The 20,133-nt window shown below is 41.7% G+C and overlaps 1 non-coding gene and 1 pseudogene across 1 annotated transcript; both read left to right on the top strand.

Moving 5' to 3' along the window:
* The window catches only part of LOC134378883 (N-acetyllactosaminide beta-1,6-N-acetylglucosaminyl-transferase-like), a 62,724-nt pseudogene extending 45,795 nt beyond the window's left edge, over positions 1 to 16,929 (top strand).
* On the top strand, positions 2,520 to 2,613 carry LOC134379357 (small nucleolar RNA SNORD116). Its single transcript, XR_010023757.1, has one exon. It is a non-coding gene; the product is annotated as a small nucleolar RNA SNORD116 (small nucleolar RNA).
* Positions 16,930 to 20,133: the final 3,204 nt, after the last annotated feature.

Below are 20,133 nucleotides of genomic sequence, written 5' to 3'. Positions count from 1 at the left end.
TCCAGTGACCACCCTCTCCCCATCTCCCCCTCTCTTTACCCCTTACCAGTCTCTAGTAACCACTGTTCTACTCTCTACTTCTATGAGATCAACTTTTTCAGCTTCCATGTAAGAGTGAGAACATGCAGTATTTCTCTTTCTGTGCCTGGCTGATTTCACATGACATAATTTTCTCCAAATTCATCCATGTTGCTGCAAATGGAAGAATTTCATTCTTTGTTATGGCTTAGTGGTATTCCATTGTGTATATATACCACATTTTCTTTATCCAGTCATCTACTGATGTACATGTAGATTGGTTCCAACTCTTGGCTATTGTAATAAAGCTGCAATAAACATGGGAGTGCAGGTATCCCTTTGACATGATGATTTCCATTCCTTTGGGTATATACCCAGCAGTGGGATTGCTGGATTGCATAATAGCTCTTTCTGTAGTTCTTTGAAAAAGCTCCATCACTTCTGATTTACTCACTTCAAATCAGCTCTATCTCTGTTCTTTATTTTGTCTTTTTGTGACCGGCCGTGAGTGCACTGGCCGTCCTTATATAGGATCCGAACCTGCGGCGGGAGCACTGCTGTGCTCCCAGCGCTGCACTCTCCCGAGTGTGCCATGGGGTCGGCCCTCTATCTCTGTTCTTTAGAAGAGTGAAGTTCTTTAAGGTTTGGGTCCCATATCTATTTGTTGCCTTGCCTCCCATGGATTTGTCACCCCTTTTCCCCTGGTGATGGAGACGCCAAAGATAACTCAAATCCCATCTCTTCTGAGCAGTGAGAAGCCCCAGAAAGGGGTTAATCTCCCAGAACCCTCAAGATAGAGGCATTCCTTCCATTTGGGAAATTAACCACGAATTGGGGTTCTCTTCCTGCATTTATTCTCCAGACCAGGAAGTTCCAGGAAGAGAACATAGGTGGGGTTTTTCTAAGTACAGTTTAGCAAGTTTAACAATAGAAGCTGGTAACATGCAATTAAGTTGATCCACTAACAAAAGCTTGATTTTAGCAAACATTCTCTTCTTACAGCAATTTCCCAGTATCTTTACATATCAACCAGTAACCTGTCTGTCTTTGAGCCAGCAACTTGCTGTGTTACAATTCTTTATCTTACAACGGAGACTATATAGCCTGCGGAAAATTTCCTGTCCTTTGCAAGGTCAATATTTGTAACTGCAAGCCTTTGGAAAACCAGGCCCTGTGAAGTACATTTGCTTTATGCATACTCTATATCTATTCTGGATTCTAGCTGAATCTGACAGAGCAGAAATCTTTCTCTCCAAACCAAAGATATCATTTTCTCCCCTACTTAGACATCTTTTTCAAAGAGACCCTAATCTTTCCATAGTCCTGGTGTCATGACTTAAAACTTCACCTCCCACCCTCCAGCATCCCCAGTCACAGCTGTTTGAACTTAACATGAACATCTGACCTAAATTGGGCTAATCTGCAACTTTCTCCCAGGATTTTCCCTTCAAGTCAGTTTGTCCTTTGTGCTTCAGTTGGTCGGCTATGGCGCAGCAGAGCTGGAAATGGTGATGACTTGCTTGCGGAGGCTGTGGCTTCAGAGCACCAGGGGAGACCACATGCAAGTGAGCGAATGAGCAGAAAACACGGTCAGTCTGCAGATGTTCCAAGAGGATCTGGATGTGGTGCAGGCTCAGGGAGAGGGGAGAGAGTGGTTATCCATGTAATCCAGCTGCACGTCTTGAAGTTGGCAGCTTCTTTGAGTGAATTCGACCCATTCCACTTAGGAATGAACCATGAGACTCTGAGACCCTCCCCAACTGGACGGGGAGCTGGCTGGGACCCTAGGACTTCTTCGTCCTTGGACTTGCACCTGCTGATTAAGTGTCCTGCATAGTTAATTCTTCCATCTGCTTTTCAATCCTGCATTAGACTCTCCCAGTATGCTCCCTTCTGAGGTTCAAATTTACCCTGATTGAATTCTCCTCGTTACTCTCATTTTATCTTTATTTTCTAATTGTTATAAAAACTTTTCCCTGGACCCAAATCTGACATGACTTACTGTTCCCCAGTTGGTTTGTTTTCCCCCAGCCTGGACTGCATCCACTCCTTTGCACGTCTGTTCACATATTTGTGCTGTAATAGCATTTTATTTCTTTTCAAAACCTCTCAATATTTCAAAGGCAATTGCTCATTATAACAAACTCAAATAATACAGATATGAATAAATTTAAAAAATTAAACTTTTCTCAAAACCAAAGTGGAATCCTTGGTCTATTAGAATGCCTGACTTTTGGAAAATGCATGTTTTTGGCTTCTGAGTGGAGAAGAGGTCACGTGAGTGCATGTGGACACACACGCATGCATTGGTGGATGCTCGTGCACACGCGCTGGCACTTACACACTATGCACCTGTGTGGCCTCTGCCCTTTGTGCCAGGCAGTGCTATGGCATGGGGACAGACTAGCCTGGAACATATTTTAAAAAGCATCATGTAATATAAAAAATAGGAATCTGAGTATGTTGGTGGTATTGATTGCCCTAGGAAAACTGAGACAAAACTCTTTTTGAGAATTCTTTTTAAAACATTCCTTGGAAAAGCTGAATAAAATGAGCAAAAACTCACTACCATCATTCTCATCAGATCTGAGGTAGATAAAATAAAACACAAGTGCACTGACATCCTCCAGCTGAATGCACTTCTCTCTTCTGAAGAACGTAATATTCTACACTTGCTGAATGCGCGGCCCAGCCTTGCCCAGGCGCCTTCTGTGACGCAGTTCCTGGGACAGGACTTGTTTAAGGAAAATGTTCTGTGCAAAAATGAGTTTGGACACATGCCCCTTAGGATGGCTATTATCCAAAAATGGAAAAGAACAAGTGTGAGCAAGGTGTGGAGAAACGGGCGCACTGCTGGAGGGCACAGACAGTGGTGCAGCCCTGGGGAAACGTTTGACAGTTCCTCAGAAAGTTCCACACGGAATAAACATGTGACCAGCAATTCTGCTCCTAGGTGTACACCCAGTCAACTGAAAGCAGGGACTCGAACAGACACTTGTGCACAGTGTCGATGGCCGTATTCACAACAGCCAAGAGGTTAAAACAACCCAAGTGTCCATCAACAGATAAATGTGGATGGGCAAAGGCACATACATGCAGCAGAATATTATTCAACCATAAAACAATGCAATTCTGGCACATGCTGTAACGTGAATGAGCCTTGAAAACATTGTACTAAGTGAAAGAAGCAAGTCACAAAAGGACAACCAGTGTATGATTCTTCTTGTACAAGGAACTAGAAGAAGCACATTCACAGAGACAGAAAGTAAAATAGAGACTAGCAGGGGCTGAAGGGAGGCAAGAACGGGAAGATGCTGTGTAACAGGCACAGAATTCCTGTTTGGAATGATGACAAAGTTCTGGAAATAGTGGTGTCAGTTGTACAACACTTCGAATATACTTAATGTCACTAAATGATGCACTTCAAAATAGTTTAAATGGCAAATATTGTGTTACATATATTTTGCCACAATAAAAAAATAAAATAGGATTCAGATCCCCTTACTGGTCAGCTGTCCAAAAATAATTAATTAATTATTTAAATTGAATAATAAAATAAAATATAAAAGGCTAAAAAAAAAAAATGAGTTTGGACAACACTGGATTAAATAAAGCCAAGCAGATTTCTTTATTGCATGGCATCTAAGATGCTTTAATGGGCTAGTCTGAATTGTCAGCATTCAAGAAGGGAGGAATTGGAAGTTCTCAAATCACCTTTTCTTGCAGTGTAAATCCATAATAAAAGTTGATCAGTAACTAGTAGGTATTTAAACTTGAAATATAACACAGTAAAACAAAATAAAACAAAATGTCAGTTTAGGCACTGTTTTAATTAATCAAGCCATGGCTCCGTTTTACAAGCTTCTGGCCCTGGAAGGATATTACTTGCAGTGGTGGCCTGTGTGTTTCAGTAGCCCTGAGGTCAGACATCAAGGAGGCGGCAGACCTAAGAAACTGGGTGGAAATGGTTGTTTTTGCCCCTCATCAATCTTTCCTGGCTCTGGCAAGGACCTGCAGAAAGAAGGATAGTGTTTTAATTTCTTGCTGACGAATCTCCTAATTTTATTACATTAGATTAAATTTTCCAGGACGCAGAAAAAAATTTTTTTTAATATCAGATATCATTTCTTTTTCTTTTCATTAGCATATGACACCTAGAAGCATCTGGGTATTTCTCTCAGGAATTTCAGATATCCTACCATAATTTTGAAATATGGGACTTTCTCAGGATGCCTGATTTGGTACACTGTGACAGTGCTGAAGCAGAGGTGGTTTTCACTTCGACATTTCTGGATTCCAGTATTTAGTTCTTAAAAATGAGACTAAACAAAATATTTTCTCTATTTATTTAAAAAAAAAAAAAAAAGTATGCTCTGAAATAGAATAAAAGTAACAAAAATAATCCATAATGCTATAACTCAGAGATAACCATTGTTAACATCCTGGTGTATACATCCCAGTCTTTTTGTGTGTGTATGTACACAAGTGAGCGTGTGTGTGTGTGTGTGTGTGTGTGTGTGTGTGTGTGTGTGTGTGTGTGTGTGTGTGTGTGTGTGTGTGTGTGTGTGTGTGTGTGTGTGTGTGTCAAGAAATATGTCTCTCACCCCTGTATCCCAAGCACTTAGCACATGTCCAGCTCTCAGCCCCTAGTACAGAGAAGGCATGCAATAAGAGCTAAATATTCCTGCATGAATGAATATGAAAAATTGAGGTCACAACACGTCCACTCTTAGCCACTTCGTCTTCTAGGTATTTCGTCTGAGCTGCCCCGTCTGCATCCAGCAGTGGACTGTGAGGACTCCTGGGCGCCCCCTTCTGGTGAGAAGCAAGCTTCCCGACATCCCCGTACTTGAACGTTTGGTTGGTCAAACCTTTTCATCAAGCATTTCTCCAGTCTTTCGTTCTTACGCAGCTAGCTGGGAATAAATGGACCACTGTCGGTAATAGAACTAAAGCAAATATAAAAATTAAAGAACAAAAGACAATCGTGTCGTGATGGTGGGAAGATGAGGGAGCTTCTGACCGTACCGTTTCACAAATATTCTCTATATCAGCATCACTTGCAAAGGTGGCTGGGCACACATTCATTGAGCAGCATAGCAATACTTCTAGAATATTTATTCTATCCCTGAGCTATTTCTATACTAAAAACATTGCTAAAAAGTTCGTGGCAAAGAGAACACTATATCTTACTTGACTTTTTTTCCAAAAAGGAAAAAAAACCCAAAAAACCCTCCCCTCTTTCAAAACCTCTTTCAAAAAGGGGATGAGACAGCTGTTTCAATTACCATATTGTGAGGTGGACTATTAAAATTATACACATTTAAATTCATACCATATTGCATTTTTATGTAAAGTCCAGAATAGGCAAATGTATAGCATCAGAAAGTAGATTAGTGGTTGCCAGGGACCAGGAGGGTTGAGGCAGATTTGTTTGGGGGATAATAAAAATATTATAGAATTAGATGTAGTGGTGATGGTTATACGACCTTGTAAATAAAGTAAATAAATGTTTCGGTTAATTATGTGGTATATGAATTAAATCTCAATAAGGGTGTTATAGAGAATTTATATCATGATTACAATGGCTTGCATGTATAATGGGTTTATACTTTCAGAGTATCTTCCTCTTATTACATAATTTTAATCTCATCATAACCTTATAAAGTACACAAGGCGAGATTATTTAATTTCCTTAACAGTTGGTGGAACTGAGACCCAGAGAGACTTAGTGATTTTGCCAACATCGCACAGCTAGTTAGAAGAGGGGCCAGATTCGTGGCGCACTTGGTAGAGTGCTGCGCTGGGAGCGCGGCGACTCTCCCGCCGCGGGTTCGGATCCCATATAGGAATGACCAGTGCGCTCACTGGCTGAGTGCTGGTCACGAAAAAAAGACAAAAAAAAAAAAAAAAAAAAGAAGAGGGGCCAGATTTAGGATAAAAATATCACAGTTCCTATCCAGTGAACTTCTATTGTCCAATCTCACGTTAATGAGTTATAATCAATAGTCAGCTAATAAATTGAATGTCTTTTATAGAATACATTATTAAATGACAACTCTTACTCATTAAGTGCCTGCCATGTGTCAGTAGCTTCCATCGTACATCGTTTACCAGGCCTCATACAAACCTCATAAAGTACATTTTGTTAGCTTCATTTCACTGCTTTTAGAAGTTAGCTTATTGGGTCAAATTTGCCCTTTGGCAATATCTGGAGGCATTTTTGGTTGTCACAGCTGGTGGAGAGAAGGTGCTACTGGCATCTACTGAGTAGAAACAAGGGATTCTGCTAAATATCTACAAGGCACCAGACAGCAAGCACCACAAACACTTACCTGGGCTAAAATGTCAATAGTGCTGAGGTTGAGAAACCCTGCATTAAACGATAATGACATAATGTATGTGAAAACCCTCTGCAAACCCAAACTTCTATTTATATCATTTTACAAACAGATTTGTCTGGTATAAAAACAATTCCTGGGCATGTTAGCCAGCACCAGGCCCTCAGCTCATGCTTGTGGGACAGATCGGCACATGCCAAAGATGCTTTAGCAAACATCATGCAAAATGCAGTGAGCCAGTCACAAAAAGACAAATACTGCGTGATTTCACTTATGTGAGGCATCTAACGTGATCGAACTCATAGCAGCAAAAAGTAGAATGTGGTTGCCAGGGGCTGGGGGGAAGGAGAAATGGGCAGTTGTTCTTTGATGGTGTATTAGTTTTCTGTTGCTTATAACAGAGTACCTGAAACTGGGTAATGTATAAAGAAATAAAATCTATTTCTTACAGTTTGGGAGGCTGGGAAGTCCACAGTCCAGGGGGCGCGTCTGGTGAGGGCCTTCTTGTTGGTGGGAACTCTCTATGGGGTCCCGTGGTGACCAGGGTATCAAACGGCGAGGATGGCATGAGCAAGAGAGCTAACCTACTCACTTGCTGTCCTTGTAAAGCCATCAGAACCACACCCATGGCCACCCATTAAACCATCCACGCATCACTCCATGAATGGATCCATCCATTCACAAGGGCACAGTACTTGCAATATAATCACCTCTTAAAGTACCCACCTTCCACCACTGTATTGGGAGTTAAGTTCTAACATGAGCTTGCAGGGACATTCAAACCACAGCAGATGGGTGCAGAGTTTCAGCTATGCAAAGATGAGAAAGTTCTGGAGATCTGTTGCATAACAATATGCATACAGTTAACACTGAAAGACCACTAAGATGGTAACTTTTCTGTTATGTTTTTTACCAAATTTTTTTTTCCCAAAAATGTTTATCAGTGATCAGGGGTAGAATTTGAAGTTTCTCAGTATTAGAAAAGGATTCTGTGTCCGATTTTCTTGTGGCAGTGTGTGCACCTGATTAAAAGCTACTCTTCCATTCCAGCTAATTTGACAGAAATGCAGGAATATGTTAAATATGGAAAGACAGGGTGGGGGCGATGAGAGAGGGAAGAAATGTGACAAGATATGCCATGTGATCTCAGACTGGAGACACTGAGCAAGTGCTCGGGAAATAGGCTAATGTATTGGGCTAACTCATGTGTCCATGAGAAAGAATTTATTTACAGAAGATAACTAAAGATTTAGAGGACATTCATAAATATAAAGAGTTTTGAATACACCTGTTGGCTTTGGCCATGGTTTCCACAATCATGTATTTACCTAATCCTGATAAGGTTAGCCTGAATTAAGTGTTCTCACTCTGTGCTTCAAAGTGCAAATATTTCACCAGTCTCTTTGAAAAGCATGAATATTACCTTTAGCTTAGGTTGGTTTCTGCAAGTAGAAGCAACATGTAAGAACAAGTCTCATGAAGTTAAGATAATCTCATCCCCTGTTTAATTTGTCCTTCGATTGACGAGTGAGTTCGACCTGCACACGTGCTCGTAAGATTTAGTTTCGGAAGTCTTCACTATGGAAACGTTTTTGGAAGCAGCTTGTTTCATCAGACCAGCAGCGACCAGCTCCTGCTCTCAGGTCTGCTGTGGATAGCTACGTGACGTCAGGCGCGTCCCTTGCCTTCCCTGGGTGGCATTTTCTTCCCTCTGTAAAATGACACAATGGGACAAGATGAACTCTAAGCTTCTTTCCATTTCTGTCACTGGACTGTCCTCTTATGTAGTTATTTAACTTTTCTGAACTAGAAAAAAAAAATAGTGAGAATTTAAAATTCGATGCTGAGTCAAATTACATGAAAATAATTAAAATGAAACTATTTGATTTGGATTTGAGTGTGCCAAGGACACTGGGGAAATTTGGATTTTTAAGACTCAGCTCTGATTCTGAAACTCAGCTGAGTACATGACCCCAGGACATCTCACCCCTTCGTAAGCTCTCCTGGCTGCTCAGCCCTTCCAGCCAGCGCATCCCACACTCCAGACCTTGCTTTCTTGTCCCATTTTTTCAGAACCTCTTTTGAGCATCCTTGGTTGCTAATGGCTTCATGAGATATACAGAAGTTATGGCTACGTCATCCTTCCTCAGTAATGACTCACAATTTGCTCCCTTATGGAAATCTCTTAAACATCATTGGAGATACCGTGGCTGTTTGGTGGAGTTCAGACCCTGGGACAGTCAGGCTTTTCAGTGCCCCTCAAGTGCTATGTTGAGCTCTCCTCCTTATGTCTTCAAAGACATATTCTTCCCTTGAAGCTGCTCACAGTCTGGTGGGGTATGAAATTCTGTGATGACATGAAAATTTTCCCTTCCTCTCATCCACAGATTTTCAAAAGCCCAGTGAAAAGGCCATGCCAAGCTATTCAGCATAGGGCCACTAGGTGGCAGCACCACCTCTCCCAAAGCTTGGCCACCCTGGAGTCAGGCAGAGTGTGCAGTGTAGAAATTTCCAATTCACTGGTGGTGCAGGTAAGACCCTAAAAGTGACCATGTGCAAATAATAATAACTAGTGTTTGAGAGTATTTACTATGTGTCAGAGTCTTCTCAAAGTGCATTCCATGTATTAACTCAGTAATTAGCAAAACAACCCTACAAGTATTATTTTTATTTTACAGACAAACTAAAACAGAAAGGTAAAATAATAACTTGCCCAAGGTCACACAACTAGGAACCAGCAAAGCCAGGATCCAAACCCACACATTCTCTCTTTAGAGTTCATGCTGTGCCACCAATGATGCTGTCATTCTAACATACACAAGGAAATCCTAAAAATAAAGCAAAAAGTTGTAAAATGAAAACGGTACCAAGTCAACAGTCATTTTTTTTTTTTTTTTTCTTTTTTCTTTTGTTTTTTTGGTGGACAGCTGGTATGGGGATCCGAAACTTTGACCTTGGTGTTACCAATAGTCATCTTGAAAATGAAAACATATGGTAGGCAGGGACATCAATAAACGTTACCAAACCTGTTCTGGCAAGGGCAGGATGATAAATATTTTGGGTTTTGGTGGCTAGGTGATTTCTGTCACAACTCGACTCCACCTCTGTAATGTGAAAGCAGCCGTGGACCATATGTAAACATAACAAAACTGTATTTATGGACACTGAAATTTGAATTTCATATCACCTTTAGGTGTCACAAAATATTTTTCTTCTTTGGATTTTCACCAACCATTAAAAATGTAAAAGCACTCTTGGCTCACAGACTGTATAAAAACACAGGGCAGGCCAGATGGGACCCCTGGCTGTAGTTTTGCTGACTCCTGGAAAAGAGGAAAGAGCTGGGACTGGACTTAATTCAGTGATGAGTGCCCACCACAGGCGAGGTGCTGAAAATACAGCGATTGGAAGGCAGAAATAGTCCTTCATAGAGGAAACAAACGAGCAATTATGCAGAGTCCTATTAGATCCTATTGAGGCAGGTGGAAGTGCTCCTAACCCAGACTTGGGTGGGCAGGGATGGATCCCCAAGGGAGCAATGTCACATGGGGACCTGAAAGATCAGTAGGAACTCATCAAGAAAAGGTAGGGGAGAAGAATATTCCAGGTAGAAGGCCTGTGGAGTCAGGAGAGTTAGGTCTGAGACCCCATGCTACCGTTAAAACTTTGGATAGCAGGCAAGTCAGGGTATCTTTTGACTTCAGTTTCCTCACATGCAATATGGATAGAACACCGATGCTTAACTCACAGGTTGTCAGCAAGATAATGAAGTCAAAAGTGTGACAGAATATTAGTGAGAGTTCATTTTCAGTTTTCTCCATTTGTAAATTGAATGAGTTGGTGTGAATAATCTGCACAATTCCTTGCAGCCCTGAAATTCTATGAATTCTTGATTTTTGTTTTTCGTAGAGTCCCTGCTATTGAGTGATTCTGGGTGCCGTCAGTGTAAATGGTGGCCTGCCTCAGGACAACTGTGACGTCGCCTGAACTTGAAGATGTATAGAGTCCCTTATATGCAAAGGTGACATGAGTGACTGTGATGGTGGCCTTCTCTGGGAGAGAAGGGCTGCAAGAGTGATATACGTTCTTGCCTTACACACATGGCAAGATCACCCTGAGTTGGCAGCTGTGGCCCATTTGGCAGGGTCTCAACTTGAGGCTGACCTGGACAGAGGTGCCCAGCTATGCCCACCCCCGGCTCAGCTGGTCAGTTGGCCCAGTGGTTCATGTTCTCAGATCCACTCCATTCCTTCGGTATACGAGAAGAACTGCAGACTTGTGGCTGGCTCCCTTCCCTAAGTGAATGCTGACAACAGGAAGTTAGAGCAGATTTCTCGACAGCCTGGGCATGGGCCTGCCACCGATTTCAGCAATGGTGTAAGGTCAGTCAGGTGACAAATCAAGATGAGATCATAGGACAAATGAAGCTGAAGGTGTTCGGGTTTGTCACAGGGCTTATTCCCACATCTATAACTCTTTTGTTCCTGTATGCCAACAACTGAGTCCCACAAAAATATCTGCAAGTGGGGAAAATCTCAACTTTTTCAGATCTTGCAGAAGTTTGTGACCTGATCATGACAGGAAAGAAAATTTACTTGAATGAAAATACGCCAAGGAGACCATCAAGAAAATAACTTGCCATCATAGGCTTGCTATGGAATCACTCCATCATGAACCATCTTTTCAAAGAAGCCGAGCCCCTCTTGGCATGTCATAGTTGTCCATAAAGACTTTGATGCATTTGGAAGACTCTTTAAGGCTATTACACTCCCCATAGTATCTACGGTGTCCATGTGGATGAGAAGGCCCAGCTGCTGTCAAAGGTGCAGTGAGAAAGCTACTGAGCTTTGCAAACACCCTTGTGGCTTCTAAGGGAGTCTGTGGTCTCCACAGGAATTTCCAGGCTCCCGGCTGACCTGAACTTCCTGGAAGACCTTGTGAACTCAGAGAGTCCATGGAAGTACTTCATCAACACCTGGGGGCAAGATTTCCCCTGAAATCCAGCAAGGAAATAGTTCAGTACCTGAAAGAATTTAAATGGAAAAACATTACCCCAGGGTGTTCCCTCCCACCTCCCATATTATCAGAAAGACCAGATACCCACACTGGGGCAGAGATACCACTTGCTCTCTTTTCATGCCATGCACTTGGGTGGGAGCAACACTTCCTCCCCAATAATCTGACCTTTACCTTGACTCTGCCTATGTGGTCCTTGCAAGGGAAACTGCTAATTTTGTTCTTCAAGACCAGAGGGCCATTTATTTACTTAAGCAAAGGACACCTATTCTTCTGATGAATATTCCTGGGTGACACTCAATAGGATTCCAGGTAAGTGGAACTTGATTTCCATTCTACATAAAGTCTGCACTGTGTGTGTGTGCGGCACGTGTGTTTTACACATTGAAAATGTCCTCAGTGGCATTATGTATATTCACCTGTTTGCATACTTAATGGACATCCTGTAGATGTTCTGCATGTCTGTTTCAATGAATGAATGCAAGATAAACTACACTTCTTATGTATCACGGAATATACTGGCTGCTTATAGAACATGCTTATTAAATTTCTGCTGGTGTTGTATGTCGTAAATCTTTGATATGACAGTTCAAACTTTTTTTAAGCAATGAAAGTATGCTGTTCAGGAATTCAGTATTTTTTATGTATACTCATTATGGTCTCATTTTCTGTGAAATTGAATTATACGAGTTTGAAAAGTCTGTGATCTTGAAGGGTCAATCAAATCTTGATAAGAACGATTTGAAATAATGCAAATCTCTCCAAATAAAACAATTTTCAAAAAGCAGTTGAGAATTTTAAAAATTCGGGGCTGGCCCTTTAGCTCAGTTGGTTAGAGCATGGTGCTGTTAACCTCAAGGTCCAGGGTTCAACTCCTGTACTGCCAGCTGTGGAAAGCAAAAGAATTTCCAGAATTCAGAACTGTCAGCCAGGTGCACTGTCAGCTGTGTTTGGTTGATTTACTTTGATGGATGCGTGGATACTCTCTGCAGTCCAGGCTTACACGCGTCTTCAGGAACCCACCCTTCACATAAAATTTGAAAACCCTGTCCTAGTTACTAGTGGGCAAAAAATTTAAAATCTTTTTTTTAATTATAAAAATTCATTCTCGTTGCAGATAATCTAGGAAATACAGAGAAGTAAAAACTACATTACACAAAAAATTTCTTCAGTTAACATATTTGCCTCATTTTCCTTCTCTGTGCATTGCTTTATGTAGTTAGGTTAGACTAATGATCTAATTTGGTACCCTGCTACTTTTACTTTGTGATATACCATAATAATTTCCCTGTCATTGAAAATATGAAATAACTGTATGTTTTCATAATATGGATGCACCATGATTTGCTTATCAATTCCACAATGGTTGAACGTTCATTCCTGGTTTTTTACTGTGTAAAATGTTATTGTAGTCAATGCTGAGTAACATCAAAAGAGTAACGTCTTTTCACGTAAAGCTTTGCCACATTTTAGTGTTTTTGACTTTGGAATCAATACTTACTGGATTAAAAGATAGGAACATTTTAAGTTCTTGATACATATTGCAAAACAGCTTTCCAAAAAATTTGCTAATTTTCCATGGGTCCACCAGTACATGAGACTGGCTGATTCCATCTCCTAACAGTGAGTACACTGATGTATTCCTTTTTAAAAGCTACTTGAGCATGGTGCTGATAACACCAAGGTCCAGGGTTTGATCTGCCAAATAAATAAACAAATAAATAAATTTTAAAAAGGCACTTGAATTAAGGAGAAAAGGAACTGCATTACTGTTTTTAATTATAATTCACTGGGAGTAAATTTTTTTTCGGGGGGGCGGGGAGTGCAGCTGGGAGTGCAGTATGGGGATCCAAACCCTTAACCTTGGTCTTGTAACACCGTGCTCTAACCAACTGTGCTAACTGACCAGCTGAGTATTTTTTAAACGTATGTTAGCCATTTTTCTTGTTCGTTGGGGGCTGCCAGTTTTGTGTGTGGCACGCATGGAGTTGAAAGGCTCTATTGTTGGTGATGGGGAAGAGCAGGTTGAGTGGGCTGGTTAGAAGAAAGGCGAAGGGTACTTAGAGAAAAGTATGGAGCCTGTGAGGAGCTGGGAAGTAGTGAGATCATTTGAATGGGCATAATGAAATAGGGAACCAATTAGGTAATTGCCAAGGGAGAATCAGCTCTTGCTGGGATGATTGGACTTAACTGGCTCTTTCGTAATTAGCAGGCCCAACCCTGAATCTTCAGAACAGCCACCCCCCTTCCCTATGTCCATCTCCAAACTCTGGGTTTGTGAAACACTCGTGTTTACATGCATGGATATCAGATGATTTTATTCCTTTGTTAGTAAAAGGTGCAGAATCGTAGGGAGCATTTTATTTACCTCTCCAGCAAGATTCCTATGGGCTCATGTCTACTTTTTTATACTTTTGCAGACAGAGCAGAATGCCAGACCGTGCGGAAGCTGGGAGTCACATGCTAATGAGGAAGTTGAACTGTAGATCTAAGCCTAACAGGTGGAGCACAGTATAAAATGAGCGAGAAGATAATCAGCCAAGGTCTTTAAAGTTGTCCTTTTCCAATTAGAAGAATAATTCATGACCATTTTTAAAAGTATGGGAAATAGAAAAAAAATGTAGAAGAAAATAATTTCTCATAATCCCAACACTCAAAAGAAAACTCTGTTAAAACATTTGCGCTTCTTTCAGTCCTTTCAGGAGCAGGTCATTTTAATTGTTGATTTTGCTATTCCTTCTGCTTTCCTTGACTCTTGGCTCCACCCCTGCAAAATTTTTTTAACCTCATTGAATTTTATAAGCTGCTTCGAGCTTCAAAGTGTTTTGGACCAGAGAGGGCAGGAGGCTGGCTGATCAGCTCAATTGGTTGAAGTGTGACGCTGGTAACATCAGGGTCCAGGGTTCGGATCCCCTTACCAGCCAGCTGCCAAATAAATACAGGAATAAAATTATAAAAGTGTTTGGGGGAAGAAAGGGACATGGATAAATGTACAGTAGCATTTAGCTTGTTCCCTGGGACAGGAATCATTTTGTACCTGGAAGGGTATGTGAAGTGCCTGTTTTCCTGACCTTGGAAGAACCTAAGGTTTAGAGGGAGGAAGCAGCTTGCTCAAGTTAGACAGCTTGCATTGCAGAGGAAAGAGCCTGCCTCCCGCCTCCCAGCCTGGGGCATTTTCTCCTAAATCCTGTTGCTACCTTAGGGTTTCCCTTCCCCAGGGGAGAGGTGTTTGGGCAGAACACAGGTCCAACTCTGGGAGAGGTCATCTGGGTCTGAGGCTGCAGGGTTTCCTACCAGGAACTAAATGTAAGGGTGGACTCTTAAGCATGTGGGATCTGTGAAGGGAGTCCCAAAATTCCTTCTCTGGAAAAAGCAGCCACGGGGTAGGTAAATTGGAGGGCAGTCCCAGGAAAATACCAGAGAACAATTATCCCAAGCCGTATGTTGGAGTGTCCTAGAGGAGATCCTGCTACGTCTCGGGCAGTTATCTCCCTGAACAGCTTCTTATAACATTTCTGGAGTTGGAAGCGTTCAACTTAAAGCCCTCTGGGATTCTGTAGAGAAGGAATAAACTAGTATTGGGTGGCACCTGGACCACAGCAGCTTGAGAAATCCAGACTCCAGCCTGGCTCCTTGCAGACGTGCATTCTAGTCTCTGAGACTCCAGGGCAAGTCTCTGGGGGTGGGACTAAAGGGAAACAGAGCTTTCCATTCACATTCTGGCTTTTGTTATTCTACATAAAACACTACAATTAAACTGCCTTTACCGTAAAGAGGTTTAGCGTGTTCTTGGTAGGACACTTCTGGGCAATTGTATCCTCCTGGGAACTGTGAGAGGTAGGTAGAGGCTAACTCGCTGGAAAGCTACTGGAGGAGGAAATTGGAGGGACCTGGTTTTCCCATATTACTCTAAGCCCCACAGCAGTCTAAGACCTAGCAGGCTTTACTCACTCGGGTCATATTTATGTTTATATTTCCAGAACCCAGCACAGGGATGGGCATAAAGTACACAAAAAATGTAGACTCAGTGAATGAATCATTTTGGCCGTGGCACATGAGATTTCTGTTTGTAAAGGTTTTGCAAAGAACAGCACGTTTGTACATTGTTTCATTACATGATGTGCTTAATGAGAACTATGATTTTTCATCTGTCTTGTTAAATCATGAGTATCCACGTATATCTTCATTACAACTTTTAACTTTTTTTATGTTCATTTCTAACTAATGATTTACATTATGTTTCTCAGTTCCCTTCAGACAAGGGGGAATATTTACAGAATTTAATAAGCTACTTGATACTTGGCACTGTCTGACATTTAAAACATACGCTATTTCGTTAGTCACTCCCAAAACATTCCTGTGAGGTATGAACTTCATTTGATAACAGGTGAAACTGGAAATAAAGCCATGGCCTTGGATGTAGAAAAGTAGTGGGAAACTACTGCAATTCTAGGAAAACCCACCTTCCCATATTAAAGACAGATCTACTACGTAAATTCAGGTTTTTCCAAACTCAAAGCTACTTTTCTGTTTTCCTTGTTGTTAAATGTGTGCCTTTGACAGTCATCGCTTGTAAAGAGGGTCTTGCCTTCCTGATGATGGACTGGCCACATAGAGTAGGTACCAATCAGTTCCCTGCAGACTGTGGTCTTTGAGAAGAAATGGGGGAACTCGATTCCAGGGCCTGGGGACCCCACAGCCCAGAGAATCTGTTTTCATTGCACTCTGCTGTGCCTGAATGCATGTTACCTTTGAACGAAGGGAGGCTACATTTTTTTCTAACATTATTCTTAGTGATCAGCAGCTCACAGCCTCTCTTGTAGTGGAACTCTACCTACGGCTGTGATCTTTAGTTCCTATGACTTCAAAATCGTATCAAGAATTTTCTGAGAGGCTGGCCAGTTAGCTCAGTAGGTTAAAGCATGGTGTTATAGCACCAAGGTCAAGGGTTCAGATCTCCCTATGGGCCAGCTGCCAAAAAAAAAAAATCCAAAAAACCCAGCTTTCTTGGGGAGGAAAGAGGAAAAAACTAAACTGGCACTGGAATTGGGTCCCTGTTCTATCTTCTCTCCCCATGATACCCAACCTATAAAATTCACCCAAACTCAAACACGAGGAGGACTTTTTGCAGCAGAGACAAGTTAGGATATTGAAACATCTGAGGTTCTCCGGCTTGGACTCTTCCCTTAGCACTCGGCCTTGAAAGCCCAGCCCTGCCAGGAACCTTTTTCCATGTGAATGCAGCAGGAACGTGCCTTGGGGGCACAGATTCCACCTAGTACTGAGCAGCCTGTTATCTTTCAGCTTGATCCCGTTGCAGCCTTGCTTTGCCCTAAACTGGCTGAGCTTGTAAAGACCAACTTTCTCTTGCATTTTCCTGTTACCTTGTTTCTGGATATTTTATGTGAAACTGTGGCAACCTACCCGGTGTTCTCCCCACACCCTGTCCTTCCCCACAGCCTGCCCTCAAGGTATGAAATTAGCTCTGACATCTCTGGCCAGCCCTGAGCTGGGCACTTTAGGTACCCCACCTTCAGACTGCTCCCACTTGTAAGGTGGGGACAGGAAGACAGAACATTAAAAAAATTACTTTAGGCTATTCTTTTTGTGTAAGAATTATGAAAGAAAGTGAGCTGAGATGCTGGGTACTGATCAAGCTTTATTAAAGGAAAAGAATCTGCCGGGCTGTGCTGAAAGTGGCAGGGGGCAGCCCGGGCTGCCTGCAAAATGGAGGACAGCACCAGGTGTGGAGGTGGTAGAGCTTATATAGGGCACCGAGGGTTGGCTGATACCATCAAGGAGGGACATTATGCTAATATGGAAACTATACAACCAGAATGGAGAATTGTGCCCTTGCGGAACCAAAAGGGTTTCTGTTTCTCAGAAATCATGAGGCTTCCAGTAAAGGGAGGGGGGGTGGGCATTTTGTGTTTGGCCTTGCCTAAAATGGCACCAGTTATGTTCAGAACCTATCAAGGACAACCAGCATTTCCCACGTGACCACAAAGAGAATAAGCATCAGATAGCACTGGGTTGATAAAAAAGAAAATATGTCTATACTAATTCTTTTAAAAATGCCTAGCATTGTCCAAGATATTATTTTAAATGATTGTGAATGTTTCCAGACCTCAAAATTGAAGGACCCTTGTAGCATTGCAGGTAAGGTATGAGTAAAGCCTTCACTACAGCAAAGCACTAAATGCTAGTGTTCCTTACCCTGTAACTAAATCCCCTGAGCTATAGTTTGGAAGAAAAGGCAAATGATTCGAGATGCTTTTAGGCCTGCATTATCTGGAGGGGTAGAACCCAGCCAAGAATGAGATGACAGCCAAAATAAACAAGAGAATAGCTGATGTCATTATTGGAATAAATTGGGAGAAGAGACTTAAAAAAAATTTTGTGTGTGTGTGCAGAAAGCCAGGGTAGAAAGTAAAAAAGTTTAGATGAGCATAATTAGGAATTGACGTCTTCATTTAATCATCCCTGTGGTCAATTTCATTTGCTGTGGACAGTGCCTACCCAAAGAGATATTAAAAATAAAATAAAAATTAGAGAAATTTTAGTCATTTCCAAAAAGATTGCTTTTGCATGACTACTGTATTAAAGAAGTGATCTGTTCAAAAGAATTCTAGATAGGTGAAAGATAGTTAAGGAAATAGATATTGGGGTTGATTGAATTCTGTTTTGGGGTCAGATAGACTGAGTGCACCGAATCATGCTGTATGTAGAATCTGATTCCTAAAACAACTGCAGACTGACCCGCTGAGGTCTGATGAATCTTCCCTGGATTCGTTCTTGTGCTCATTTCTTGTGTTCCTGGCACGTGAGAAACAGAGTTGCTAACCATCTCATTAATGCATTAGCTTTCAGCTGGGGTGGGAAGAAAGAAAACAGCCAGTAATAACTTTAGTTTTGTGTTCTAAAGTAAAGATTGTGAAGACAATAGCCAGTGAAGACCAGGTAGTACTACAGGAAATGTTATGCTGTAATCTTAGGTGCAAAAAGCAGGATGTAAACTTGCATCTCCCCTGCATTCTTGATAAAATCAAAACGTGGGTGTCTGTGGGCAAGAGGAAAGTACAGGATGTGAAAACACTGTGTTTACAAATCATCCGTAGCATTATGTTGCCTTTACATAAGAAGATGTATAGGAAAAATAGGTATGTTGAATGTACCACGTTCATAGATCCAAATACACATCTCTTACAAATCATTGTTACGTGGAATCTCTCACTGATGCGATCAGGGAAACAGGGAAATGAAAACTTGAGCAATCAATAAATATTTGATTGGCTGCTGTGTACAGACAATGCCAGGAGCTAGAAACAGATGAGGAATACATGAGCTCTGCGCCAACAGGATGTGCTTTTAAACCCGTGTGCAGCTAACTACCAAATAATACGAAACTCATCAGGGCTATTCTAGATGTAGAATCTAACTGGTGTGGCTCACAGAGGAAGGAGTGTGTGAGGAGTAAGATTGCAGAGGAGAGGCGGTAATCACATCAGTTTCTTGACGTACGGGTGTGGGGGAGGGGAGCATGTGTGTGTGCATGTGTGCATGTGTGTGTGTGTGCACGTGTGCGGGCATGTAAATGGGCTTCTTGTTTACTCTTATACAATTATGCCTCTTTTCCAGCCCCATCTGTTGCTAACGGTGATGAACTCTATATATGTTATCTCATTTTATTCTCACGATTGACCTATGGTGGTAAAATTATTCTCCTTTTTTACAGATAAGGAAACTCTTTTTAAGCATTTACACATCTGAATCTTAAGAACCTCTCTCCTTAAGTTCTGGAACATCTGAAACTGAGATGGCTTCTCTCTCTTACCTCTCTAGGCATCAGTATCCTGTATCCCACTTGGGCCAGAGTAAATTAGCTTGACATTCACTAACTTTAGCCTCTCTGCAATATTTGGGTGAAGACGGGCTCTTAGTTCTCTTGGTACTTTTTTAAAAAAGAAGTTAGCCTTATTCATCAGCGTGCCCCAGTCACTTTGTATAGTAAGTTAGACGGTGAGGTAAGCTTGCTAATTAATGTGCCTTTTTAAGGACCTTTCCTAGCAACAGGGAATATCGGACACTGGAAAGAATTTGGTCATATGTCATGCTTTAAGCACACCCAGGCAAGGTGGAAAGGGGTGTCTGTGTGGAAAAAGACAGGGTTAAGCAATTTATTTTTAAGCACTATATATTTATTGACAGAATATCTCTCCAGGCGATGTTCACATGCTTAGAACTGAAGCTTTTAACTTGGCAGTGCTGTTTAAGCAAACAAACCCAGTCACTTGAACACCATGATTAACAGGAAGCTGGGAGCTTACACAGTTACCAGCCTCTGGCCGGGAGAAGACGCTGGGATTGAGGTCTTAGGGCAATGACTTGCAGAATGGACATTTCACCCACTAGTGATTTCACTGTGGGGACAGGGGGACCCAATGGAATCAGAACCTCCCTGAAGCTATTTGTTTTTGTGTAGAAACAGGTTGCAGGGGAGCAGGAGACCGGGCAAAGCCAGTGCAAAGGAACTACTACAGAAATGTGCCAAAGAAAACTAAAAATGCCACATAGTGGTAAATGAAGGGGGAAGGAGGAAAGAAAAAGGACAAGAACGGTTCACTGGAAAGACACAGAGCAGCTGATCAGAACTGCTTTTCTCAGGAGAATGATTTTGGATCCTGGATAAAATGTAAGTTAAATGTATCTACACTCTGATCATCTCTCAAGAGACATTTTACTCACTTCCTGATTTTGA

This window comes from Cynocephalus volans, chromosome 5 (genome assembly GCF_027409185.1).
Source record: "Cynocephalus volans isolate mCynVol1 chromosome 5, mCynVol1.pri, whole genome shotgun sequence".
Lineage (NCBI taxonomy): Eukaryota > Metazoa > Chordata > Mammalia > Dermoptera > Cynocephalidae > Cynocephalus > Cynocephalus volans.
This window is presented reverse-complemented; position numbering and strand designations above follow the sequence as displayed.